General features: G+C 43.0%; 1 protein-coding gene across 1 annotated transcript in view; it reads left to right on the forward strand.

Annotated features, from left to right (window-relative positions):
- The window catches only part of MGMT (O-6-methylguanine-DNA methyltransferase), a 302784-nt gene that overhangs the window by 101110 nt on the left and 174066 nt on the right, over positions 1-27608 (forward strand). The gene's annotated exons all lie outside the window — the stretch shown is intronic.

Below are 27608 nucleotides of genomic sequence, written 5' to 3' on the forward strand. Positions count from 1 at the left end.
GAGCTCATTGGGATTTAGAGGGAAAAACTGAATCAGTTATTCTTAAGGATGCGTCTACTAAATACTTCAGATATACTCTGTAAACGCAAAACTTTGAATCTAGTCCTAAGCCGTTATTTGTTCCACCATAGTTAAGGTCATGTTAGGGCTTTAATTAAATTCCCTTTTTTCTGGGTCTTATACGGTAACATGCCAAAACTTGTACCAGACTGAAACTTAACATACAAAGTCTAATTTTTGGATTCATTTTATTTGATGGTAATCATCAAAGAAATAGTTTAATGAACTGTAAATGTCAGAAATGAAAAAATAAGAATTAAAACTAGGTTTCAAGTATTTTGTGTAGAGGGGGAGACGTGGCTTATGGTAGCAGAATGAAATTTGGTTGTCAGTTGGTTCATTAAGTGTGATGCAAATGTTTTGTGGTACTTTGCAGAAAGGGCGATTCAGCTAATATTTGGAGAAATGGCTACTGACCGTGATCTGAGAAATTTCTCTGGGATTGTGATTATATGTCACATTCAGCATGTGTTACAGTCAAAATGGTAAATGTAAAAACATTTAGTAAATATATATCCACCAACTGCAACCAAGATGGCTCCCATAGAGATGTTATATTTATATGGTTATTTGTCCGCAAAACCCCACCCCACCCACACAAGTATGGTATGGTTTGGAAAAGACATCTTCCCATAGAAACATGGCTCAGTAGCAAAAAAAGGCAGAATGAAAATGGAAACATATGAATCCACTAGATGACATCTTTTTTTTCCCCCCAAGTGGGTTTGGATGAGGTTGGAAATTAAGAAATGTAGAAGTGCCATTATTTCCTCAGGAGTATCTCCCAGTAATATTTTTTTTTTAAATCTAGCTACCTATTTACATGTAAGACCAGTTTAGCTCATCTGAATTTTCCTTTATGTAGGTGACTAAGTATGACACAGGAAAAAAACAAAGTGTATGAGTATAAGGAAGTATGCACACAACAGTAAACAAGTGACAAGGAAGGACGATATGTCTATCTGTTGTCTTGGTAAATTATACACATTTTATTGCATTATTTTATATCCTATTTTTAACAAAAGTAAATTGTGCTTTAAATAATAATGTTGTGGATTGAGACCAGTAAAAAGAAAATTAACACTGACACTCAATTATTAATTCATGATTATGTCTTCTTGTTGTTAAACAGCCGTGTGAATTAAAGGCTATCAGTCTTAACTTTGAATTTTCCTTTCATTACATGCTATCAAAACCTTGATAATATTTAAAACTAGTTTTTTTTATAGCTAGAGTACGTTAAAATATTTTAGCTACTAAGTGTCTGTGGATCTAGTGCAGACAACATACAGACAGGTTACTGTTTAATCTGACTTTTTTTCCCCCACAGCATCACATATCATGTATATCATATTTACAGATCTGTTCGCAAATTGTATGTAAATTAAATCTGCTATATGTTACCTCTGGGAAGCTATACAATGTGTCTTTATTTCTTGAAATGTTGTAGTGAACTTACTAAACAAACAAAACTGGTGCAGCCAGCTAAGTAAAACAAAAATACTGCAGAGAGAATTATTTTTCTTCAGTCTGAGTTCTGGTGGGTTTTTTTTAAATCTGACTGATATTACCTCTTAAATTTAATTTGGAATGCTGAAAACTTATACTATCTTTTATGATTTGTTTAATTTGGGCCAAAAGAGATTGACTATTCATTGATTCTTGACCTGCCAGTACAGAGGAAAATAATTTAGTTAATAAGAATTTTCATGAGGTGTAAATTTAAATGTATGAGGATTCTGAATTTGCTATAATGTAATAGAAGTTAATTTAAAAATTCTATAGGAGCCTGAGGGTCTATGGTATCTAAACTACAGAAAGTAGAACCACTTAAAATAGTTAGATGATTGTATGGAGCTGCTTTGATATTTAGTGTGTGTATAATATATAAAAATTATGATTGAAATGCAGCATTTATATTTTGTTCTAGCTGTCAGGGAAGTACTATTGGTTAGCTTCAGAATACCAGTTCAAAGTGAAGAATGTGCAGCGCTAATAGCAGAATATGCCATAAACACTGTTGAGAGTTTCATATTGATGTACATGTCTTTGAAGCAGAAAGGGTTAAAGAATTCATTAAAAATGAAGGATCCTAATATTAAAGTTGGAAAAATGTGGGTGAATGACACATTTTTTACGCACCTCAACTGTCAACATTTCTAATCAAATCATCTAGCCTTCTTGCTTCTTAAATGATACAAGCAATATTTCCTGTAATAAACACCCCTAAGTCTAATGAGAGGCCCTAAGGCAACTTCAAATGTATGAATTCATTATAATTGAACAACATAATCTGCAGGGCAAAGATGCCTGCTACCCAGTCTTTTAACTTCACACAGCTTGGGTGTTCTATGAAAAATGTTATACATTTTGTTTACAATGCATTGCTGCTGTTTGAAGTATTGTATGTTCCTGTAGTACATAAGATCGGGACGCATAATGGAGGAAAAATCAAGGAGGCAATCTTTCATTTTGTTCTTGTATGAAAAATTCAAAAGACTGAAAACTCACCCAGAGAAATTTTGCAAGCATATTATTTTCCAATGTTTCGATCAATTTGTCTATCAACCATGCTGAGAGGTGGAAAGGGCCAGCAAAAGCAATTTAGCTTGTGAGGTCCAAAATAGAAATGTTTTAGGAAACCTTGTCACATGTTATTTCTTTATATTACAACTGCTGTGTTTTTTATTTGCTGGTCATATTATGAAGAGAAATTGGTATCAATCATCTAAGTCACCTATGAATATCTGATATAACTATTACTTCTGTGCACATAAATAACAAAAATACTTAAATGAACCTTTTAACGCACATGAAAACCTTTGGTTGATAACAGGCTGCTTGTTCAGATTTCCCATTTAACAATTCACTGTGCATTTTAATTGATTGTACCCTACATGATCTCATGTGACTCATCTTACTATAAACATTATTGACCTCTCAATGGCTTTAATTAAGTTATGATTGTCTTACAATAAGTGCATTTAGGATTGATAATATATAAAAATGATGTTTAAACTATAAATGTTCTCTACACATACATATGTAAAATACTGTAATTAGCACACGAGAGCAAACTTTAACTCTATTTGTCTTCATTCTGGGGGTTTGGTGTTTATGTGATATAATAAGTAACATAGCCTCTGCAGTTCAGTGAAACTATTGCAAATACATTTATCTGTAAATCTGTTCTGAGTCTCGAGTCCACCTTCTGCTTCACTTTCGCCCAATACGAAGTGCAAAAGACTTGTTTGACACATTTAAAACCCTATTCCATAGTGTAAAGAAAGTCCTTGATATAGTTATTTTAATATGTCCAAAGAAAAGGTATCTGAATTAGTAGACATAGTTTTATTTTAAATAGATGATTTATCCAGCCAGGGATTCACAGGGTTCATTGTAAAATGAAGACGTTTTTAGAAACAAATAAAAATCACTTCCAGCCATATTATTATGCATATAAAAATGTAGAAACGGAGGACAAAAAATCCAGAGATCTTATTTGTTGTCAAAACATTGACTGCTAAATTGCTGAAGGGCTACATATGGTCTCATGGAGGCTACTTCAGTAACTGCTGTGGAGTGGCTCCATAATAGTTCTGCACTTGAAGGGGGAGAACCTAACCTAACCTAACCCTTCTACTCTGATTTGGGCTTCAGGCTGTGGGGAGAAAACAAAAATTATGGCTGATGAATTACACAAATGTGTGTGTGTGTGTGTTAGTGTGAACAAGTAAGAAAGGCAGGATTTAAGCTCTAAAATATCTGTGATTGTTTCTCCCTATTCTATTAGACTCATGTAGGTATCTTTATGTCTTTAATGATCTTCTCAACTATTTTTCCTATTATTGATTGGGATAAAGCCCAGTGAACTATAATTCTCAATTTTACCCTTAGTTCCTGTTTTGAAGAAGAGTACAACATTCAGCACTTTCAAGTCCTCACATTGGTGGTTTTTAATAAATAGTCACACATTTTTGATATCTCAACTTTTTTCAAGTTTTAATTACTTCAGATCTCTCAGATCTCATCAGTTTTTTGTGGGTTTTTTGTCGACTTATTGCAATTTAATTTCTCAAGTTCATTAACCTTTCTGATTCCTTTATCTCTGACAGTTCCTCACCTATGCTACCTGTAAAGAACAGACATGGCGTAGGTATTTCCCTATCCTCCCCTGTAGCGAGGACTGTTACTGATAAATCATTTCCTCATTAATCCTTATCTTCTGATCAGAGGATCATAGAAGTTAGAGATAGAAAAAGACCTATTAGTCCTGGAAGTGAAAAGCAGCACTTGTTCTATCCAGTCTAGTTTTTAAATGTCCTAAGCAGCAGGCATGATGCTGTTTCTCTTGGGAGACTGTCACAGCTTTCCCAATTTCAGAGTTTGGAGGATTTTTTTTTATATTCGTCCAAAATATTCCTTTTTCTAACTTCATCCCATTATTCCTAGGTGCATCACTTTTCACCTCCCAAATAATACTTCTCAATTCCTAGGATTTACATCCTTCAAATGTTTGTAGGCAGTCGTATCTCTCCTATATTTATATATAAATTAAATAACATATAAATTATTTAGTAGCTTTTTTTAAATGTACCTCTGAGTAAGCCTTTCAGTCTCTTGTTCATTTGTTGTTGTTGTTCTCTGAACTCCAGTTATTAGTATAGTATCTTTATGGTATTGTGATGCTGAGAAATTAATATAATATTCCAGTTGTGATCACATCAAAGGGATATACAGAGAGGGATGTTGTGTTACTAAGGGTGTGTGTGAGACCAACAAGGGAGAAATGTTAATAAAAACCATGTTCACCCTTGCAATATTTAAGTCCAGTAATTTCGGGTATTGTGGCTTACTTCTTTTGTAAAAACCATCATTAAATTATTTTCTTATCTTTTATTAAAGACCTAGGAAAAAGAAAATAGTTAAAGCATTTGAAACTTCTCACTTCAACAGTTTATCTTCTTTCCTTTCCTTTTAGTTGTATAGCTTCTTGAAAGTCTTTTTAGATGGTATTAATGATGGTATTTACCGGTTTTTGTTGGGGAAAAAGAGAAAAAGTTAGTGGAGATGTCTTGAGCTGTTGTTGCTAAGGTCTGGTCCTGTTTCCTTTAAGATAGAACAAAGTCACACAAAAGGGGAATGAAAAGAATAGATTCATAGATTCTAGGATTCTAAGACTGGAAGGGACCTCGAGAGGTCATCGAGTCCAGTCCCCTGCCCTCATGGCAGGACCAAATACTGTCTAGCAAAGAAAGAAAACGCAGCTTCTGTCGCTGGTGCTGACTTTCACGTTCAGTCTCACTGCCGGAGAAACACAGGCCCAGCATGTGGTATTATCATGTACTCAGAGACCTGGCAAACTTTGACCAGTATCAAGCTGTTTAAGGCATTGCTTTTAACTTGCCTCTGGTCACAAGCCTACAGCCATGCTGCTAAAGGTGGATCTGTCTTGGCCAGCTAAGTCAAACTCTTATTAGACAGAAGGCAGGAAGAGGTAGATAGGAAAGGGGAGAGAGAAGGTGGGAAGATTAAAATTGACACCTGAGGATCCGGGTGACAGCAAAAACCTAAGGCTCACATCCTAAATGTAAAAAGCAACAGAGGGTCCTGTGGCACCTTTAAGACTAACAGAAGTATTGGGAGCATAAGCTTTCGTGGGTAAGAACCTCACTTCTTCAGATGCAAGTAAGACATTACTACATCCTAAATGTAGTTCAGAATTTAGCTGGAGCCAATAGAGTTGATGATACTATCTAGTTCCCTCTGTGGCTCTGTCCAGTCAGGACATCTTTCAGGATGAGGACAATGAAGATGCAACAGTTTCATGATGTATCTCAGGCTCCCATGAGAAAATGAGGGCAGCAGAAGCTACAATGTTGAGGCTTGCTTCTTGTGGTCCCCTTCTCCTGCTGTCCCTTGGTAAGCAGTGCCCCAAAAGAGGTAGCAACATAATCCCAATAAAATTAATCAAAACAGATTACAGAGATTTCAACTGTAAACATTTATCTTAATTTTTAGAATCTTTCATTTTATTGTTATGTCACCCTTGACTTCATCAGGAGCCTTGAAAATATTTTAATACAGTTGAAACAATCCAATTTATGCCAGTCTTTGTCTTCAACTTTTGATTACATTTACAAGCACTCGTATATAATGGACTGAGTTGGATGCTTGTTACCTTTTCTACTTAAAATAAAGGCCTCTACATTGGCTACTACCTCTCCACTCAATGATATGATACCTCTGTGTATGCAGCCCAAAATATCATGAGCGGATTATAACTGCCATATGGCATTGCAGATTTCTATTACCCCAAATAAAAGAACCGCTGGATCTCTCCTACAAGCAGGATATCTTTATGAAGGCATGATCAGATACACACCTCTTGGCCTGACTTCCCTTTTTACAGGGTCTGTCAGAATATCTGCATCTTACTTAAGCACAACTGAGGATGAATGCAAGAAATACTCTTATCCCTAGAAGAACTCAGCTGCTATACTTGAGACAAATCAGACGAACTCCAGTCTGAGCTAAGGTGGTCTTTGAACCCAAGTGTCCTGAGTTTCTTCCTGACCAAAGGACGGGCTTACCTTGTTTTGAAGAGTCAGTAGATGTTGACTTTACCCTGCTTAAACTTGGGCACCTCTTAGAGGTGAGTGGCACTCAAGTTGCCGAGCCAGCAAGGCCACCTGTGTAACAAAGCTTTGAACCTTTGTTTTTTAACTTCACACCAAGCCTTCTGTATGAATGCATCTCAAGGCTGTTCAGGCTTTACAGGAATGTCCTTCTTCTAGATATAGAAGACAAAGGTCATGCTGACTGGTGAATATCTTAGTGGAGCAGGATGTACAACCTCAAAACCACATAGATTGTGAGAATGCCCTAACTGGGGTGGATCTCTAGGTAAGTGGCAACTCATTATAACAACAAATTTAAACCACTATTAATTATAACCAGTTTTCGGCTAGAAAAAATGATTTAATTTTAAATTAGAAACAGTAAATACAGTAACCTTGTACGTAGAGAGGTTTGGTTCTTTTAGGCCCTTGAATCCAGAACACTGCATCCAAGTGACCTGTATATGTGTCTCCTAATAGCTTTATTTCTCTGAAAGGGTTCTATGGCTTCCATGGCAGGTCGCAGCTGGAATATGCCAAGACTATGTATGACAGAGGGTCTGGATCTCGATCCATAATTCCATAGCTCAGGGCAAATGGGTCCCGTGCTCCCCTGCTTAAGTAGGGTTACCATACGTCCGGATTTTCCCAGACATGTCCAGCTTTTTGGGACTCAAATCCCCATCCGGGGGGAAATCCCCAAAGCCGAACATGTCCGGGAAAATCCGGCGCTGCTGGGTGCTGGGCCGGGCCGGGGGCTGGCCGGGCGGTGCTGGGCTGGGGGCCGGCGGTGCTGGGCCGGGGGCCAGGGCCGGGGGTGCGCTGGGCTGGGCCGGGGGCCGGGGGTGCACTGGGCTGGGCCGGGGGCCGCGCTGGGCTGGGGCCGGGCCGGGGGCCGGCAGTGCTGGGCCGGGGGCCGGCGGTGCTGGCCTGGGGGTGCTCGGCCAGGGGCCTTGTTCAGCCTTGAGATGCACCCCAGGGCCCGAGCCGAGCCAGGCTGGAGACGCTGGGGCCGGGGCCGGGGCCGGCCGCCGGAGGGAGCCGCTCGGTTGGGGGGGCCAGACTGGGCCGCGCCTCCTCCGCCCCCTCCCCCCCCCAGCTTACCTGCTGCCTGCTTCAGGCTTCCCGCGAATCAAACGTTCGCGGGAAGCAGGGGAAGGGGTGGAGTTGGGGCGGGGGCATGGGCGGGGCTGGGGGCGGGGCCGGGGCCGGGGGCCCGTGGAGTGTCCTCTTTTTGGACACTCAAAATATGGTAACCCTAGCTTAAGGGAGTTAAAACATGAGGCTTGACCAAAATTAAATCCACTCAGACAAGATGGTCTGTGAAAGTTAGCATCTGAGCTAAGTGGCTAAGCCTTTGAAAGACTGCTATTAATCATAATTAAAATGATCTTCAGTGATCTATCTCTTAGAGAAAGCAGCATGTCCAAACGTGTGCGTGCGCTCATAACTTGGGAAAACTGGGCTGGAAAGTGAGGATAGAAGCTGGGTGGCCTTGGTAAGGGAGATCTCTGGACACAGCAAAGGGAATTTGTATCTAGACAGCAAGTAGTGATGATAGGCTGACCAGAGTGGTTAGAGAGAGGATTGTTTTCAGGGGATACACGCTATTCGTTTACTTACAGAGGAAAAAAATTGAGAATGCTGTTTTGTTTGCGAGAAATGTAAATCTAGATATGCTAAGCAAACAGTTCCTTTTTAGATCTGTTTTCTTTATTTTCTTTATTGGTTTTGCTAAGGTTACTGTAGTGTGGGTAGCTTCACACAGATGTCCCCAAAAGAAAGAGAACCCCACAGTCTCTCAGTATAGGTGCAGAAGCAAGAGTGGGTCTGGAACCTACCCTTCCTTCCAAGTCTTGGTCGAAGGGTACAGGCAGAGGGGTCCACTCCTTGGTCAATTGTATTGGCATCAGTCTGTGGTGGGTGAACATAAAGGGAGAAGCTGAAAGACCAAGTTGGAGATGAGAGTTGGTGCAGATGTTGGTCATGCAATGTTCTTACTTTATAGTTAGTTATGTCACAACTGAGGACCTATTTTTGTGCTTGTGGCAGGTGTGGTTCCTTTCCCAAAGTGCTTACAATCTCAGAAGAACTTTTTTGCGTGGTTCCTATACCCATTATGACTCTACAAAATATGTGCTTTAATATATCTCTTTTATTTCAATTTCTGCTTTACCTGACTACTTGTACACATCATAGGTGGATTCTTTGATTTTTCTTGTAGGGTTCCGATTACTGATGTACTTAAATATTATGATTACTTATAACTATGTTCTTATCCTCATGCATATAATCTAGATTTGTTGAGGTTTCAATGCTTTACATTGGCTTTTTCAGTGTTGTTTATTATAGCAGTTATTTTGAAGGTAGAAGATTTACTACAAATCCTACAGAAATAACCATCATGGATTTTCTAATGATTTAAGCGAAGTTTGAAAATGCTGTCAATGTAGGCTTTCTCAACTCATTAAAACATTAAAACAGATTGCCACATTAGTTTTGCAACGTAGTTGTAAAACTGTTTTCATCCTAATCTGTGCCCAAGCAAGAAAAATAGTGTAGTATACAGAATATAAGAACTTTGGTGATTGACAGTTCATAAAGAACATTTTCCTGTTGACCACATGCAGTTTTTATTTTGGAAACTCTTTTTAAAAAAAGAAATAGCTAAGGGAGGGGGGAAATCTAACATGTTTTATGGAACTCAAATACTTATGATTAATTTGGATCCATGCCTAGCCAATCAGAACATGCAGCTATAGTCAAGCTATTCTAAACGAATAATGTTTTCAGAAATGCTTAGTTAAACAGGAATAAAAGTTGTGTGTGTGATTAGCTTTGGTGTGTGTGTGAGAACGCTTACACTGGACATTCACAAAGAAACTGAAAATGAAAGATGAAAATCTGCTTTACAAGCACACAATTACAGTGTAAAAAGCTACATTTGTAAGAATGAATGGATGGTGGCCTGTATTTTGAATAGTTTTACTTTTGTTGATTTAGGGTAGAATTTCAAAAGTGAAAAATGGGACTTAAGCCATTAAGGAGCCTAGGAAATTTTGAAAATTTTACCCTGAGATATTACTTTTATTTGACATACATTTAAACTGCTATGCAAGTGTTCAGAGAGTGAACGCATATCTATAGTAGGACTGGGTAAACAAGCATTTATAATTTCTCAGATGTCTTTTTTTCGTCAGAAATATATTTTGTAACAGCTTTCCACAGCTTCCTGTACAGAGATGTCATTCTTCAGGTTTAGAACAAACTTAACAGTACCCAGGCTAGGCAAAAAAATCGTTCTCTGGGGTGGTCTAGTGACACTGCAGTAATCCATTCTTTCTGCTCATTTGTCACTTCTTGAGTCTTGGGGTGAAGCTTTTATGAACTTTGTGTGGCTCCTCCATGGCATTTGCAGCTTTTGTAGTTTTTTCCATCATAAGTGGAATATGATCGTCAGGCAGATGCTTCTAGAACGAATGTATTGCAGTTTTTCACATAACTTCCTCACTTCCCATTGCTAGTAATTCATTTTAAACTCCTGATAGTTACTTCAATGTGCTGCAAAAATAGGAGATTAACTTCTGTGAGTTCCTCAGAACTTGATCTCTGTGGTGGCTTGATCTTTTTGTTCTACAAGCTCATTTTGAGGGTTGTTTCTGTCCTTTATAAAGGGTGTCATTTGCCACCTCTTTACATTACAGCAGTGGCGCTATATGAATATTAAATAACTGGATATTGAATTGCTGTAGAAAGATTATTGGAAGTAATGTCAGCATGTTTGTTTTTGTCTTCACCTACTGGCAGGAACAATGAACTTCACTGTTCCAGGTTGCTGTAGAGGAAGTCAGTGGAATTAAATTTCTTTTTTCCATGCATGAATATTATTTTTTTTAGATTTTTCTTTTGTTTTTACAAAATGTTGGTTTATTGAGAGACGTGCTACCCTCAATTGACATATTGACATTTCCAGGAACTGTGGTTATTGTTTTGAGCAATACAATTCTACACTGACAGATTCCTATCATTATTTGGAACTGTTGCTGAGGGTTAGTGAGACAAGTCTCATAAATAATGAAAGTGAATCATATTGGGGAGAACAGCAGTGAAAATCAGTGGAATATACAGTGCTGACACCAGATAATTTCTGTTTAGCCATGACATCATGCAGTGTTAGTGTCATGCATTACAGTGAGGAAATTGACTTATGGTATTATAACTCCTGCTACAGGATGATAATTAACTTGTGTCACCACTGTAACTGCCTATATGGATAATGAGCAGCATAGGGGATAACTGGATTAACACTGTGTTCTTAAATGTGTCCTATTAACTCCCTAAAGGTTTTGCACAAGCAGCTCACGTAGATGTGCTGGTCATGCAGGAAGTAAAATTGAATGTATATTGTGGTTAGTGAACTAAATTCTCTTTTCAGAGCTTCGCAAGTTTATTATTTGACAGCTGTGGGAAAATTTCACACTGGACTACATCTGATTTGCAGTTTTATAGTTAGCAATTGACAGCAAAGTTGGAAAACTAGAAACAAACCTAGTTCTGGTTGAGTTACGTAACACAGAGAAGCTTGTCAGTATACTGTGGCTTGACCTGGTTTTGTTACATGTATGTCAGCTTAGCAGAGAGCTCTAATTACCCTCTTGTTAAAATAAGAAGTTAAATCACTTCAATTACATTCAGTGCACAAACTCCTAACTGCTGCTGTTTCTGAAAGCAAGTAAGCTTAATATCAAATGACTTGTGCATATCAGAAGTATGTTTCTATTATTATTTAACCTTATTCTTAAAAGGATGGTCACCCTGTGAAAATGCCAGGCTTGAAAAAAGACTAACATAGGTTGTCATAATTATTTTAATAAGAGGAAATGAAGAGGACACTTTTGTGTCATCTGTTGACAGAAATATGTCATATTACACATTCAACTTTATTTTCTTATAAATTGCTCTTCAGTACTGAATGCTGAATTCTCTGTTACTTCTTCCAGGTCAACAACCGTTTCAGTCTTCCCTGGTTCTGTATAGAGACCAGAGATGATTATTGCAAAGACACTAGGTAATTTTGTGGTCTCATGCTTATCTAAGGATCTAGATGCTTGTAACCTAAATTATTGCCTGCCTCTTCCTCCCACACACCTCTTTTGCTGCTTTTCACATTTGAGGGACAAACTTCAAAATCTTGCACAAGATTTTAGCAACATAAGAATGCCCAAATGTCAACAAATGCAGTTGAAAGTACTGTGGCTCCTGAATATTTAAGGGTTCTTCGAGTGCTTGCTCATGTTGATTCCATTCTAGGTATGCACGTGCCCACGTGCACAGTCATCATAGGGTCGGCTGTACATCCCCCTTGAGTGCCGTGCTCATGCATTGGTATATTAGGCGCTGACGATCCTATACCCTCTCGGTTCCTTCTTACCGCCCGTGACAGTAGATCGGAGCACCTTGTCTTGCATCGGAAGAGCATTAGCGGTTCTTACAGTCCATTGTTCTGTCTTCTTTGTTAGTTGATAGGTACTTACTTATACCTTTAAGTTAAGTATTAGAGTAGTAGTTTAGGAGTTAGAGTCCCAGCTGTGACTTCGCCTCGGAGCAGGACATGACCTGTTCCCCAGGCTTTTAGCCATGCTCATCATGCAGCTGGCCGATGCCCATTAGTGACCCCCATGAGAGCTGTTTGAAGTGTTTGGGGGATTGGTGTCATGACTCAGATGTCCCATGCCTTGCAGATGGAGACCTTGGCATCGGGGACCCATGTCTTCTAACTGGGGACCAAGGTTGCGGTGCCGGTGTCCGAGGCCGTGGTGATGGGGACCAACAGCTACAGTCCGGGGAGGGGGGACGCTCCTCTGCTTTAGGGGGCAGTCCCATAACTGGCTTGCCCATAAATGCTGGGGCCTTAGCTGGGTCTATCATCTGGCCTGGCATCTGCAGTGCTGGCCAACTTACTTGCTCTTTGGCCATTGGGCCTGCTTCGGGCACAGGTGACCCCACTAGGGGCCGGGACTCCCTGCCATTCACAGGAGTTGGAGGCAGGTCCCTGACTGGGCTACAGGGTCTTACCACAGTGGTACCCCCATGCAGCTCTGGGGTGGGCATGTGGCCTGACACAGGTCCTTTGCCCAAAGCCCCCTTCTGGAGTGCCAGCAGGCCTGTCAACTTCGTCCACTTCTTAGGCACTGGGGAGGGAGAACGGTGCCATGTGGCTTCCGGTGCCAGTGGTGTGCTGTGTGCTGATGCCAAGGTGCTGGGCGTGGAGTCCGATCGAGAAGGCTCTGAGGTAGGACGAAGCGCAGCCTCCGAGAGGAGGGCTCTCAAGCGGATATCACCATCGCCTAGGTGATCTCCCAGGCATCGATCACTCCCCAGTGTGGGATTGTTCACACTGGTCTCTGGCTCCCCAGTACCGCTCTTCAGGCAGGCGACAAAGTCCTCATCTTCTCTTTACCGGTCCCTGACAAGGATCAGTCAGCAGACTCAGGCATGTGTGGCTCCACCCTGGTCACCGAAAGGCAATGGTCCGAGCCTAAAGGGGAGTTCAGCCCCTCACCTATAAAAGGCGAATTACCACCGGACCACGAGACCAGTGCGGATCCTGCGGCAGCAGCATGGAGGCAGGGGCAATGGCCTGCTCATGGCAGTACTGGAACCCATGGGGTTTACCTATTATGCTGGTCCCGTACTCCCACTGTTCCTCGCAGGCCGCATCAGACAAGCTGCCCTTGGCACAGCCAGCACCCGAGTCGGAGCATGGTGCCAAATCCGATGTGGGGGCGACAGAGCAGGCCCCAATGCCCAAGGAGCCTTCCCCAGATGAGCATGGAGAAGCTGCCCATCCTCTGGCTGTGCAGTCATCTTCGTCTCCGGACGAAACGGGGGTGGACCCCTCACAAACAAGCAGCCCCCCCGATGACTTCAAGCACCAAGCCCTGCTGAAAAGGGTGGCTGCCAACCTGAACTTGGAGGTCAAGGAACGGAGCAGTACAACGACTGCTTTAATGTCATACCCTCCTCCACCCCGGCCCGAGGTTGCATTGCCCGTCCACCCAGGAGTCCTTAAAATTGCGTAGCAGACACCCTCTTCCATTCCACCTACCTCCAAGAAGGTGGAAAAGAAATATTATATCCCCACAAAGGGGTTTGAGTTACCTGCACACCCACCTTCCAGCAGGACACCTGGACATGTCCGTCATCAACAAAATGGACAGGGAGGGCCAGGCAAGTGGCACACCGAAAAATAAAGAAGCCAAGAGGCTGGACTTATTTGGCAGAAAAATTTATTCAACAGCCAGCCTGCAATTTCAGGTGTCTAACTATCAGGCTCTACTAGGCAGGTACAGCTTCAACCTGTGGGACTCCATCAACAAGTTTAAGGAGGGCCTCCCACAGGACTGAGCCCAGGAGTTTGCTGCCTTGGTGGACAAGAGCAAAGCGGTGGCAAGAGGTGCCCTCCAGATGGCCTGGGACTCTATGGGCTCAGTGGCCAGGGTAGTTGCCTCTGCAGTGGTCATGAGGCGCAGCTTCTGGTTACAGTCCTCTGGGCTGTCCCAGGAGATGCAGATTACCCTTCAGGCCCTCCCATTTGAGGGAGCAGGGTTCTTTTCAGAGCTGACCAACGCCCAGATCCACGGCCTTAAAGTCTCCCATGTCACCCTCCGTTCCTCGGGCCTACATACCCCTCAGCAGGCTAAAAAGCCGTTCCATCCCCCTCCGCCTCCGTCGAGGTCCTGGAATTTCCCCTGGTCCAGCTCCTACAGGAAGAAGGACAGAGGCAAAGGATTTAAACAGCACCACCTTTTGTCTTCGTATTCCTCTTCCCAGCCTCGTTCTTCCAGAGGCCAAGGAAGCCAGAAGCAGGGGTTTTGAGGATGCGCTTGAGGATGGCGCCCCAGTCACTTCCCAGGATCCACCCCCTGCTCTTTCCTGAACCGTCTGCGCCCTTTCCGATCATCCTGGTTGCAGCTGACCTCGGACCGTTGGGTGCTCGACATAATATCTTCGGGCTACACACTGCAGTTCATGGCCGTCCCTCCCTCCTCCTCCCTTCCCCGTCCCTCTTCAGGGACCCTTCTCATGAGCAACTCCTCATTCAGGAAGTCAAGAACCTCCTATGTCCGGGGGCGATGGAGGAGGTCCCTCCAGACATGAAAGGGAAAGAGTTCTACTCCCATTATTTCCTATTCCCAAAAGCAAAAAGGGGCCTCAGATCCTCTGGACTTGCACTACTTCAACAAGTCTCTCAATAAGTTGAAGTTTTGCATTGTCTCTCTGGCCTCCATTATTTCCTCCCTGGATCCAGGAGACTGGTATGCTGCCCTCGACTTGAAGGACTCATATTTCCATTTTCCCGGGGCACAGGCATTTCCTCTGTTTTGTGTTGGGCCACCGCCATTTTAAATTCACGGCACTGCCCTTCGGTCTCTCTTCAGTCCTGAGGGTGCATAGAGTCAGTGGCCGCTTGCCTGAGGTGCAGAGGTGTGCAAATTTATCTGTATTTTGATGACTGGCTAATAAAGGGCTAGTCCCGGGATCAGGTGCAGCGGCATCTTGATCTGGTTTGCTCCACCTGTTGCGACCTGGGGCTGTTAATAAACGAGAAAAAATCTACCTTAATTCCAGTGCAACGCATAGAGTTCATTGGAGTGGTCCTCAACTCTACTCAGGCCAGAGCCTTCTTCCCCAAGGCTCAGTTCCAAGCCTTGGCAGACTTGATCTCGTGCATGCAAGCCCACCCTCTGACCTGGTCTGGCACACATGGCTCCACCTCAGGACCCTGCAGGCGTGGCTGGCGTCGGTCTACATCCCCAACAGATACAGCATGGACTGTGTGGTCAGGGTCCTGGACCATGTACTGTTGTCACTCACATGGTGGCGGAGTGGGTTCTCTTCATTGGTGAACCTCGTCTCTGATGCCTCGGGCCTGGGATGGGGAGCCCACCTGGGTGATCTCAGCACTCAAGGTCGTTGGTCAAGTCATGATCGCTCCCTACACATCAACGTCAGGGAGCTCAGAGCGGTTCGCTTGGCCTGCCAAGCCTTCCTACCTCACATAAAAAGCAGGGTGGTCCAGGTCCTCACAGACAATACAGCAGCTATGTTCTATATCCACAAGCAAGGTGGGGCCAGGTCGTTTGCCCTTTGCCAGGAAGCCCTCAGGCTCCAGAACTTCTGTATACAACACGGCATCCATCTCGTAGCTGCACACCTCCCCGGGGCCAGGAACACCTTGGCAGATCGGCTCAGCAGGACCTTCTCAAGTGGTCCCTCCATCCGGAAATGGTCAGCTTAATCTTCCAGAGGTGGTAACTCCCCCGATGGACCTGTTTGCGTCCAGGAAGAACAGGAAATGTCACATTTTCTGCTTGATTCGGGGGATTGACAGGCTCCAAGTTGAACACTTTTCTGCTCCCGTGGTCGGGAGCGCTGTTGTACTCCTTCCCTCCAGTGCCACTAATTCACAGAGTCCTCATGAAAATCAAGCAGGACAGGGTGAAGGTGATCCTCATAGCGCTGGCTTGGCCACGCCAGCACTAGTTCAGCACGCTGCTGGACCTCTTGGTGGCTGCTCTTTTACAGCTGCCCTCAGGCCGGACCTGCTGTCCAATGTTCCCTCTAATTTTTTCCACCCACGTGCACCAAGGTAATGTGCAGATGTATGTCACCAGTTAGAAACAAAAAACCTAGATATAATATATATTTTTAAAAAGTTACCAGTAGGGATAATTATTTCAGCCAGGACAAGTTAGGCATTTTAGAACTCACTACTCACAGAATTAAATTTAAGTGTAAGAGAGAAATAAAAATTATGAAATGCATAGACCAGTCAAAAAACTAAAATAACACACTTTGAAAGAATAAAATTACAGAGAATATATGTGCATTGCAGGAAGTACCAAGAAGTAACAATAACAGTGTTGGGAGATGTGTGACACAGAGAGTGTGAGTGTGTGTGTGTGTGTGTGAGAGAGAGAGAGAGAGAGAGAGAGAGAGAGAGATTTTGTGTGCTGGCTGCTGGGGAGTGCGCAGTCTCTTTAAAGCACTCACTCACCCGAAGGCTTGTTCAGACCTCAAAGCTGCTGCGAGTTCTGAGACCTGTCCCCTCTACCCTGCTTTTTGGAGATGGGGGTGGGGGGACGACACCCTGACATCAGCATCCTCTTCCCCCCTTCCCCTCTGGGGGGTCCCGAGAGCAGTTGCAGGAGCAACATGGCTGAAAAGCAGCAGGGGGTGGGCACCTGCACACACGCTGCCAACTGGATGTGCATGGCTCTGCTAATCAGTTGCACAGCACTTGAATCTCTCCTGGGCGGCCACCGAACCGCGCAGCTTACAGGGAACACAGCTGCTGTCACAAAACCACAGCAGTCTTCTGCATCTGAACCTGGCAGCGCTGCACCTCACAGCTTGGCTGATGCATTGTTAAATGCGTAGGAGCAGGAGTGCTCAGCCGCTGTCCAGCAGGCCCTGTTCGGCAGCAGAAAGCCCTCCACCAGAGCGATCTACCTGGCCAAATGGAAGCGGTTCACTTGTTGGACCTCGGCTAAAGGCATTCAGCCCAAGCAGGCCTCACTGCAGTTGATCCTGAACTACCTTCTGCATCTCAAGCTCTAAGGCCTGTCCCTTTCATCTATCAAGGTCCACTTGGCCGCTATTTTGGCCTTCCATTCGCCGCTCGAGGGTAGGTCGATTTTTACCCAGGACATGACTGCCAGGTTCCTCAGGGGCCTTGAGTGCCTCTTTCCACACGTCAGGGACCCTGTTCCTCTGTGGGACCTGAATCTCGTGCTGTTGCAGCTCACGGGAACACCCCCCCCCCCTTCGAGCTTCTGGCTTCTTGCTCTCTCCTTCTCCTTTCCTGGAAGGTCATGTTCTTGGTTGCAATAACATCTGTCTGTCTGGTCTCTGAGATTAGAGCGCTTACCTTGGAACCGTCCTATACGGTCTTCTACAAAAACAAAGTCCAGCTGCGGCCACACCCAGCTTTCCTGCCCAAGGTGGTCTCGCAGTTTCATACAGGCCAGGACATTTACTTGCCTGTTTTTTTCCCAAAGCCACGTAAGTCGGAGGCGGAGCATAGGTTGCATTCCCTAGGCGTCAGGAGAGTGCTAGCTTTCTACGTTGAAAGGACCAAGCCATTCTGCAAGTCAGCGCAATTATTTGTCACGGTGGCCAACAGGCTGAAAGATCGTGCAGTGTCCAGGACATCGGTAGGGTGGCCACCTGGTCGTCCATTCACACGTTCACGTCTCATTACGCATTTATCCAGCAGGTTAGGAACGATGCTGGCTTCGGTAGAGCAGTACTGCAAGCTGCTAGACTGGGGTGGCCAACCTGAGCCTGGTAAGGAGCCAGAATTTACCAATGTACATTGCCAAAGAGCCACAGTAATACATCAGCAGCCCACCATCCGCTCCCCCACCCCGCTCCCAGTGCTTCCCACCTACTGGCAGCCTTGCCGATCAGCACCTCCCCCTCCCTTCCCACACCTCCCGATCAGCTGTTTCGTGGTGTGCAGGAGGATCTGGGGGAGGAAGGGGGAGGAGCAAGGGCCCTGCAGGACCAGAGGTTGAGCAGTGATCACTCCCTGGCACATTGGAAAGTTGGCACCTGTAGCTCCAGCCCTGGAGTTGGTGCCTATACAAGGAGCCGCATATTAACGTCTGAAGAGCCAGACGCGGCTCCAGAGCCACGGGTTGGCCACCCCTGCATTAGACTGTGAATTCCAAGCCCATTTCTGAGGATACTGCTTGTGAGTCACCTAGAATGGAATCGACATGAGCAAGCACTCGAAGAAGAAAGAAACGTTACCTACCTTTTCATAACTATTGTTCTTCGAGATGTTACTCATGTCCATTCCATGCCCTCCTACTCCTCTGTGAGAGTTGCCAGCAAGAAGGAACTGAGCGGGCATAGGGTCGGTGGCGCCTAATATACAACGCATGAGCACGGTACTCAAGGGGGCGTTATAGCCGACCCTATGGATACCACTAAGACAAAAGTTTCCAACGGCTGTTCACATGGGCGCACGCACACCTAGAATGGAATGGACACGAGCAACACATCTTGAAGAACAACCATTACGAAAAGGTAGGTAACCGCGCGCCACTTCCCGCAGCTCCCATTGGCTGGGAACGGCAAACCGCAGACACTGGGAGCTGAGGGGCTCCGTGCCTGTGAACGCTCCAGGTAAACAAAACGTTCAGGCCCGCTAGCCTCTTACCCTAACGGGCCAGAAGCCAAAGTTTGCCAACCCCTGAAATATACGGTTGGCTTATGAAAAGGTCATACAGCTTTTGCTATTTTTACCTAACCATCTTGGGGGGTCGGCTTATAAACGAATGGGCTAATGAATGAGTATATACAGTAGGTTTTTCTCTAGAGTTGCACAGTGACAGGTAGTGCCATATGGTTTGGGTTTCCACGATAGTCCAAATGTTGCTGTAGGAGCACCTTGGAAACTCCAGACATCTACTGTAGAATAAAATTAGCATGTTAATTCTCAGATGCAGTTCATGGCTTTGGGTGTACCCTCCCACTTTCTTCCTTGTACTTTATTCCATAGACCCCTCTCAAGAAACTACAATTATTAACAAAGTATATTTTGTGGTACATTGTCTTGCTTTGTGTTTCTTCACTTTCTAGCTAACTAGCTATGGGTCCTCCAATCATTTGTATAAATTAATACGGTTCTCCTGTATATGTTTCCTCTGATAATATTCAAATCAAACATGTACAATTATAAAAATGACATTCCTAAGTCTTCTGTGCTTTTTTAATAGAGCATTGACTGCCTTTGCTGCTTTAGTACACTATACTGACCATCTTTACTCCCTAGCCTGTAGATACAAAGAAAAAAACAGGAATAATATCATTTAACCCAGTCACATTTATTTTGCTCAAACTGACCTCTCTAAGATGTTTCCCTTTCATTGTGTGGTTGTCTGAGGTTGAGTTTAAGATTTGCAGACAGAAGGAACAGTCATGTAAGGCCACATAGCCTGCAGAGAACTGGAGCAAACTGACTCAAAGGTCACCTTACTAAGACAAGAGTTTGGTACACGGAGACTGAAATCAGACTGTGGTGCACAGCCAGACAGCATTCTCTGTCCACCAGAATTACATTTTTAATTATTTGTTCAACTATTGTATTTGTAAAAAGTTATTTTTATATTTAATATTAACATCAATCTCCCTAGAATCCTAGGGGGTAGAAATACCAAAGAAACCCACTACGGTAGCATTTAACTTCAAAAAGGGAACTACACTAAAATGAGGAGGCTAATTAAATAGACATTAAAAGGAACAGTCACAAGTGAAATGCCTGCAAGCTGAATGGCATTTTTTTAAAAAACACCATAATAGAGGCTCAAACTATATGTATACCCCAATTTTTTTTTTAAAAGGGTAAGAGAACCAAAAAACTGGTACTATAGCTATCAAATAAGGTAAAAGAGGCAAAAAGACATCCTTTAAAAAATGAAAGTCAAATCTTACTGAGGTACATAAACTCCAGCAGTTCATTTGTAAAAGTATAATTAGGCAGGCCAAAAAAAAAAAAAAATTCTAAAGAGCAACTAGCAAAAGACACAAAAACTAACAACAAACATTTTTGTAAGTACATCAGAAGCAGGAAGCCTGCCAAACAATCCATGGGACCACTGCATGATCAAGGTGCTAAAAGAGCACTCGAGGAAGACAAGGCCATTGTGGAGAATGTAAATGAGTTCTTTGCATTGGTCTTTTCTGAAGAGGATGTGAGAAAGAGCCAATCTTTTTAGGTGACAGATTTGAAGAACTGTCCCAGATTGAGGTGTAAATAGAGAGGAGGTTTAGGAACAAATTGGTAAATTAAATAGTAATAAGTCACCAGGACTAGATGCTATTCATCCAAGAGTTTTCAAATATGAAATTGCAGAACTACTAACTGGGGTGTGTGACCTATTGCTTAAATCAGCCTTGGCACCAGATAGCTAATGTGACACTGATTTTTAAAAAAGGCTCCAGAGGTGATCCTGGTAATTACAGGCCGGTAAGCCTAACTTCAGTACCAGGCAAATTGTGGAAACTATAGTAAAGAACAGAATTATCAGACATAGATGAACATGAGATGTTGGGGAAGAGTCAATACAGCTTTTGTAAAGGGAAATCATGCCTCACCAATCTATTAGAATTCTTCAAGGGTGTCAACAAATGTGACAAGGGTGATCCAGTGGATATAGTGAACTTGGACATTCAGAAAGCCTTTAACAAGGTTCCTTACCGAAGTCTCTTCAGGAAAGTAAAGTTATACAATAAGAGAGAAGGTCCTTTCATGGTCAGTAACTGGTTAAAAGATAGGAAATAAAAAATAAATGGTCAGTTTTCATAGTGGAAAGAGGTAAATAAAGAGGGTCCACCAAGGAGTTGTACTGGGAGCAGTGCTATTCAATGTATTCATAAATGATCTGGGAAAAGGGGTAAAAAGTGAGGTGGCAAAGTTTGCAGACATTACAAAATTACTCAAGTCCAAAGCTGACTGCAAAGAGTTACAAAAGGATCTCACAAAACTAGGTAACTGGGCAACAAAATGGAGGATGAAATTCAGTGTTGATAAATGCAAAGTAATGCACATTGGAAAACATAATCCCCAACTGTACGTACAAAATGATGGTGCCTAAATTAACTGTTACCGTTTAAAAAAGAGATTGTGGTTAGTTCTCTGAAAACATCTGTTCAGTGTGCAGCAGGGATCAAAAAACCTAACAAAATGTTAGGAGCCATTAGAAAAGGGATAGATATTAAGACAGAAAATATCGTAATGCCACTGTATTAATCCATGGTACTCCCACACCTTGAACACTGCATGTACTTCTGGTCAGTCCATCTCAAAAAAGATACATTAAAACTGGAAAAAGTACAAAGAACAGCAACAAAAATTATTAGAGGTATGGAACAGCTTTCATATGAGGAGATATTAAAAAGAATGGGACTGTTCAGTTTAGGAAAGAGATGACTAAGAGGGGATATGATAGTGGGCTATAAAATCATGAATGGTGTGGTGAAAGTGAATAAGGAAATGTTATTTACCCCTTCACAAAATGGAAGAACCACGAGTCAGCCAGTGAAATTATTAGGCAGCAGGTTTAAAACAAACAAAAGGAAGTACTTCACACAACTCAGTCAACCTGTGGAATTTGTTGCTGGGGATATCATGAAGGCTGAAAGTATAACCGGTTCAAAAAAGAATTAGATGTGTTCATGGACTATAGGTCCATCAATAGCTATTAGCCAAGATGGTCAGGGATGCAACCCAATGCTCTGGGTGTCCCTAAACCTCTGACTGATAAAATCTGGGACTAGATGACAGGGGATGGATCACTCAATAAATTGCCCTGTTCTGTTTGCTCCCTCTGAAGCATCTGGGCACCAGTCACTCTCAGAAGACAGGATACTGGGCTAGATGCTGGTCTGACCCAGTATCCTTATGTTACGTTCTAAATCATTGTTTTAATAACTGGTACTTTTTGTTAGTCCTTGCTACAGGCCTACCCTTAGATATAGTGTAAAGTGGATGATATCACAAGCAGTGTAAACACAGTTGAAAGAGCCATTTCACTGTAAAATTCTGTTTTCATTATCTTGCATTATACCCATTTTGGGAATGAAATTTCTCATGCTTAAAAAATAAATAGTAATAAATAGTCTTTTCAGTGATAGATCTCAAAGTGCGCTTCTTTGGCTGTCCTTCGATGCGAGGATGATGTCTGCTGAGGGGGTTCATTGGTGGGTTTTTAAGTGGCTGAGGAGCCCAATTTGTGCCCTGCAGATTTTCCACAAAAGTGACAGGTGTAATGCTGGAGGATACGTAGTTGTTGGCTGGACTGTTGTGCCCATTCTTTCCTCCTTTGCTGCTTCTCTGTCTCGTGAGCACCTCTCTTCTCCTCAAAGTGAGCTGTGGCTTGATGTATGGTGTGGCGCCACTGTGTTCTGCTCCGCGCCGAGTCCTCCCAGTTTGTTGGGTTGATGCTTCCCCTTTTAACATGTATTTTCAGTCTGTCTTTGAAGCGCTTCCACTGCCCTCCGCGAGCCCTTTCCCCTGATTTAACTGAGAGAAGAGTACTTGCCTCGGGAGGCGAGTGTCAGGCATACGTGTGTCGAGTGGGAAAAGTAGATAAAACATTATTCTCTTCATTTACAGATGGGGTAGTAATGGAAGCACAGAGAAATAAGAGACCGTCAAACGGCATATCAGTGATTGAACATGGATTTCTTAATTTTTTTCTGTTTCTTGTTTTTGTAAATGTCTGTGGGAAAATTTGGAAAACACTGGACAATAATAAAACAAAGTAGGATAGAAAACAATTTCCAGTTTTCCAAAATTTCTACTTTTTGTTGTTCCTTTTTCAACCAGTTTTACTGAATGTTTACCTTTCAATGTGGGGGAATGTAACCTGAACAAGCAGTCAAAGAAGACATCACACAGACTGTGCATGAGTAGAGGTCATCAGGAATGGATAGTCAGTGATACTTCATTAGTCATTGGAAAATGAGTTTGTTTTTCAAAAGTGAAAAACAGCGTAATTTAGAAAATTATTTCTTCAATATTAGTGTGTATTATTTCAGCTGAAAATATTTGTTTGTAAAATTGATTTTGAAAGCTGAACCTCCCCTCTTTTTTTTTTTTTAAACTGAGGTAGTTGAAGCATCAGTTGCAATGTAAAATCAAACCATCAAGAGCTTTTTGACAAACAGATACCATTGTGTTTTCTGATGGATGCTGTTGTAGATTGAAATTCATCATATGGTGATAGTGATTTTTTTCCTGTGTCTGATTTTGAAATGTGACTTTTTTCATACTATCTCTGTTCAGCCACTACAAATCATATTTTTCATAGACTGTGTGATATTAATCTCCATGGGGTGGACACCTCTATGCAGGTGCTATAGATCTCCCCCTCCTCCAGTTAATTCTGGTTTTAATCTCACTTCCTTTGATTTATTTACTTATGTCATGTGTAATGTGTCTGGCTTCTTGCCCTCATGCTGCTTTCCCTTTTGTATACATTTGATACATTCTTGCTGTTTCACTGCTCTCTTCCACCTTTTGCTTTTGTTCTTGTTGGTTTGACTGTGGTATTTTTGTGGACAAGCAGGTTTTATTCTGTTATCTAATGATGCTTTTCTTCTACAGTTTGTCCATCAGTGTGTTACTTCACTTGTTAATTCCTGGATTATGTGAGCTCCTTCATTTAGTGTATTTAAGGAAAACCTGTGAATCAAAATAGGGGTGGCAGTGTTACAGAGAAATTTGGTCTGCTAGGTGATCCTGGCTATTCAAATGCTTATGATTGATTTCTTGGTTCCTCTTTAAATACTCTCTCAGGCAGCCCCAAAATCTAACAGTATGATTCTCAAGAAGCTGACAGAAATCTCATTGGCTGATTCATAGTGGTTGCTCATCCTAGAAGCCCTCTGTCTTTTTCGCCCTTATTTGAACTTGCTGTCACACCCTACCCATTTTCCCTGGGAAAGCATAAAATCACTTTATACTGAGAACTAAAAAATTTTATGTGGGGGGAGGGAAAGATCTTAAAACAAAGCAAAAATAATAACTGATTCTTGGACCCCCTGATACAGGGTACAGGCAGTCTTTGTGATATCTTTAGCAGGATGAAAACACAGATTAGGCGTTTATGTGGATAATGACATGTACAGTTACATTTGATATATAAGAGGTATAAACCCTTCTGCTTCACAGCATAAAGCTACCACTATCTAACCGGAATTAAAAAATAACTTTCCTTATGAGCATGTTGGTACATGATTCTTGCACCTTCTTTTGAAGCATCTCGTACTAGCCTCTGTTAGAGAAGATACCAGGTTACATGGAATTTGGCTGATAAGGAATGAAATTTCCTATATTCTTAAACAAAACGTTCTTGTACAGCATAAAGGAAGGTGCAATAAGAATGGAACCATTGCATTGCAAAGCTCTGCTACGTGCATGAATTAAGCGGGTTTAAAAGAACTTCATGATTCAGTGGCTATACATATATAAAGTCAGGTAACAAGCAAAAATGTTAGATGCCATAGATGAGTTCACCTACACATTTAAATTAAAATTTGTGGTACAATAATTTGTGTTGTTGTGACAGTAATGAAAACTAGATTATACTGAATCAAAGAAATTATGTTTTGTATATGCAAGCGAGTGCATAGTTGCTCTGATTTCTTTAAAGTCCCATTTCAATTTAATAAACTTGAAATTGGCTTGTAGTTGGAGGACAACAGAGGTTAACAAATGTTTTCTTGATTGAGGCTACAAAGCCTTGGAAAGAACCATTAACAGGGTTTAGTTTACAAGATGCAAACAAAATCTTTAGATATATTACCAGAAAAAACATCACGTGCTGTTGGTTGGATAGAGATGGCTAATTACTAAAACTAATGCAGAGCTTCTCACCAAGGCTTTGTTGAAAGATAGAATTGGCACATACCACTATGCAGTGTTCTTGGCAGTGTCAGCAGAGAACCAAAGCTTGGGATGAGTATGGGTAATTGAACAACATACTCATCTATAAAGGCAGATCCCCCCCCCCAGAACAGATTTGACAAACGTTGGCAGGATAAAATGGGCCCAAGGTTCTCCATCACATAGGTGAAAGTCAGAATAACTCAATTGAAATGAATAGTATCAGAGGGGTAGCCGTGTTAGTCTGAATCTGTAAAAAGCAACAGAGGGTCCTGTGGCACCTTTAAGACTAACAGAAGTATTGGGAGCATAAGCTTTCGTGGGTAAGAACCTCACTTCTTCAGATGCAAGTAATGGAAATCTCCAGAGGCAGGTATAAATCAGTATGGAGATAACGAGGTTAGTTCAGTCAGGGAGGGTGAGGTGCTCTGCTAGCAGTTGAGGTGTGAACACCAAGGGAGGAGAAACTGCTTCTGTAGTTGGATAGCCATTCACAGTCTTTGTTTAATCCTGATCTGATGGTGTCAAATTTGCAAATGAACTGGAGCTCAGCAGTTTCTCTTTGGAGTCTGGTCCTGAAGTTTTTTTGCTGTAAGATGGCTACCTTTACATCTGCTATTGTGTGTCCAGGGAGGTTGAAGTGTTCTCCTACAGGTTTTTGTATATTGCCATTCCTGATATCTGACTTGTGTCCATTTATCCTCTTGCGTAGTGACTGTCCAGTTTGGACAATGTACATAGCAGAGGGGCATTGCTGGCACATGATGGCATATATAACATTGGTGGACGTGCAGGTGAATGAGCCGGTGATGTTGTAGCTGATCTGGTTAGGTCCTGTGATGGTGTTGCTGGTGTAGATATGTGGGCAGAGTTGGCATCGAGGTTTGTTGCATGGGTTGGTTCCTGAGTTAGAGTTGTTATGGTGCGGTGCGTGGTTGCTGGTGAGAATATGCTTAAGGTTGGCGGGTTGTCTGTGGGCGAGGACTGGCCTGCCTCCCAAGGTCTGTGAAAGTGAGGGATCATTGTCCAGGATGGGTTGTAGATCACTGATGATGCGTTGGAGAGGTTTAAGCTGAGGACTGTAGGTGATGGCCAGTGGAGTTCTGTTGGTTTCTTTTTTGGGCCTGTCTTGTAGCAGGAGGCTTCTGGGTACACGTCTGGCTCTGTTGATTTGTTTCTTTATTTCCTTGTGTGGGTATCGTAGTTTTGAGAATGCTTGGTGAAGATCTTGTAGGCGTTGGTCTCTGTCTGAGGGGTTGGAGCAGATGCGATTGTACCTCAGTGCTTGGCTGTAGACGATGGATCGTGTGGTGGATCCACAAACCTGGAAATCCTGGACGCCCCATCATCTCGGGCATTGGCACTCTCACTGAAGGACTGTCTGGATATGTGGACTCCCTACTCAGACCCTACGCCACCAGCACTCCCAGCTATCTCCGTGACACCACAGATTTCCTGAGAAAACTACAGTGCATTGGTGACCTCCCAGAAAACACCATCCTAGCCACCATGGATGTAGAGGCTCTCTACACAAACATCCCACACACAGATGGAATACAAGATGTCAGGAACAGTATCCCTGATGATGACACAGCACAACTTATTGCTGAGCTCTGTGACTTTATCCTCACGCACAATTATTTCAAATTTGGTGACAATATATACCTCCAGACCAGTGGCACCGCTATGGGCACCCGCATGGCCCCACAATATGCCAACATTTTTATGGCTGACCTGGAACAACGCTTCCTCAGCTCTCGTCCACTCACGCCCTTTCTCTACCTACGCTACATTGATGACATCTTCATCATCTGGACCCATGGGAAGGAGACCCTGGAAGAATTCCACCATGATTTCAACAGCTTCCACCCCACCATCAATCTCAGCCTGGACCAATCTACACGGGAGGTCCACTTCCTAGACACCACCGTACAAATAAGCAATGGCCACGTTAACACCACCCTATACCGAAAACCCACCGACCGCTACGCCTACCTTCATGCCTGCAGCTTCCACCCCGGACACACCACACGATCCATCGTCTACAGCCGAGCACTGAGGTACAATCGCATCTGCTTCAACCCCTCAGACAGAGACCAATGCCTACAAGATCTTCACCAAGCATTCTCAAAACTACGATACCCACACAAGGAAATAAAGAAACAAATCAACAGAGCCAGACGTGTACCCAGAAGCCTCCTGCTACAAGACAGGCCCAAAAAAGAAACCAACAGAACTCCACTGGCCATCACCTACAGTCCTCAGCTTAAACTTCTCCAACGCATCATCAGTGATCTACAACCCATCCTGGACAATGATCCCTCACTTTCACAGACCTTGGGAGGCAGGCCAGTCCTCGCCCACAGACAACCCGCCAACCTTAAGCATATTCTCACCAGCAACCACGCACCGCACCATAACAACTCTAACTCAGGAACCAACCCATGCAACAAACCTCGATGCCA

The sequence above is a fragment of the Emys orbicularis genome, chromosome 7, assembly GCF_028017835.1.
Source record: "Emys orbicularis isolate rEmyOrb1 chromosome 7, rEmyOrb1.hap1, whole genome shotgun sequence".
In the NCBI taxonomy this organism is placed as follows: domain Eukaryota; kingdom Metazoa; phylum Chordata; order Testudines; family Emydidae; genus Emys; species Emys orbicularis.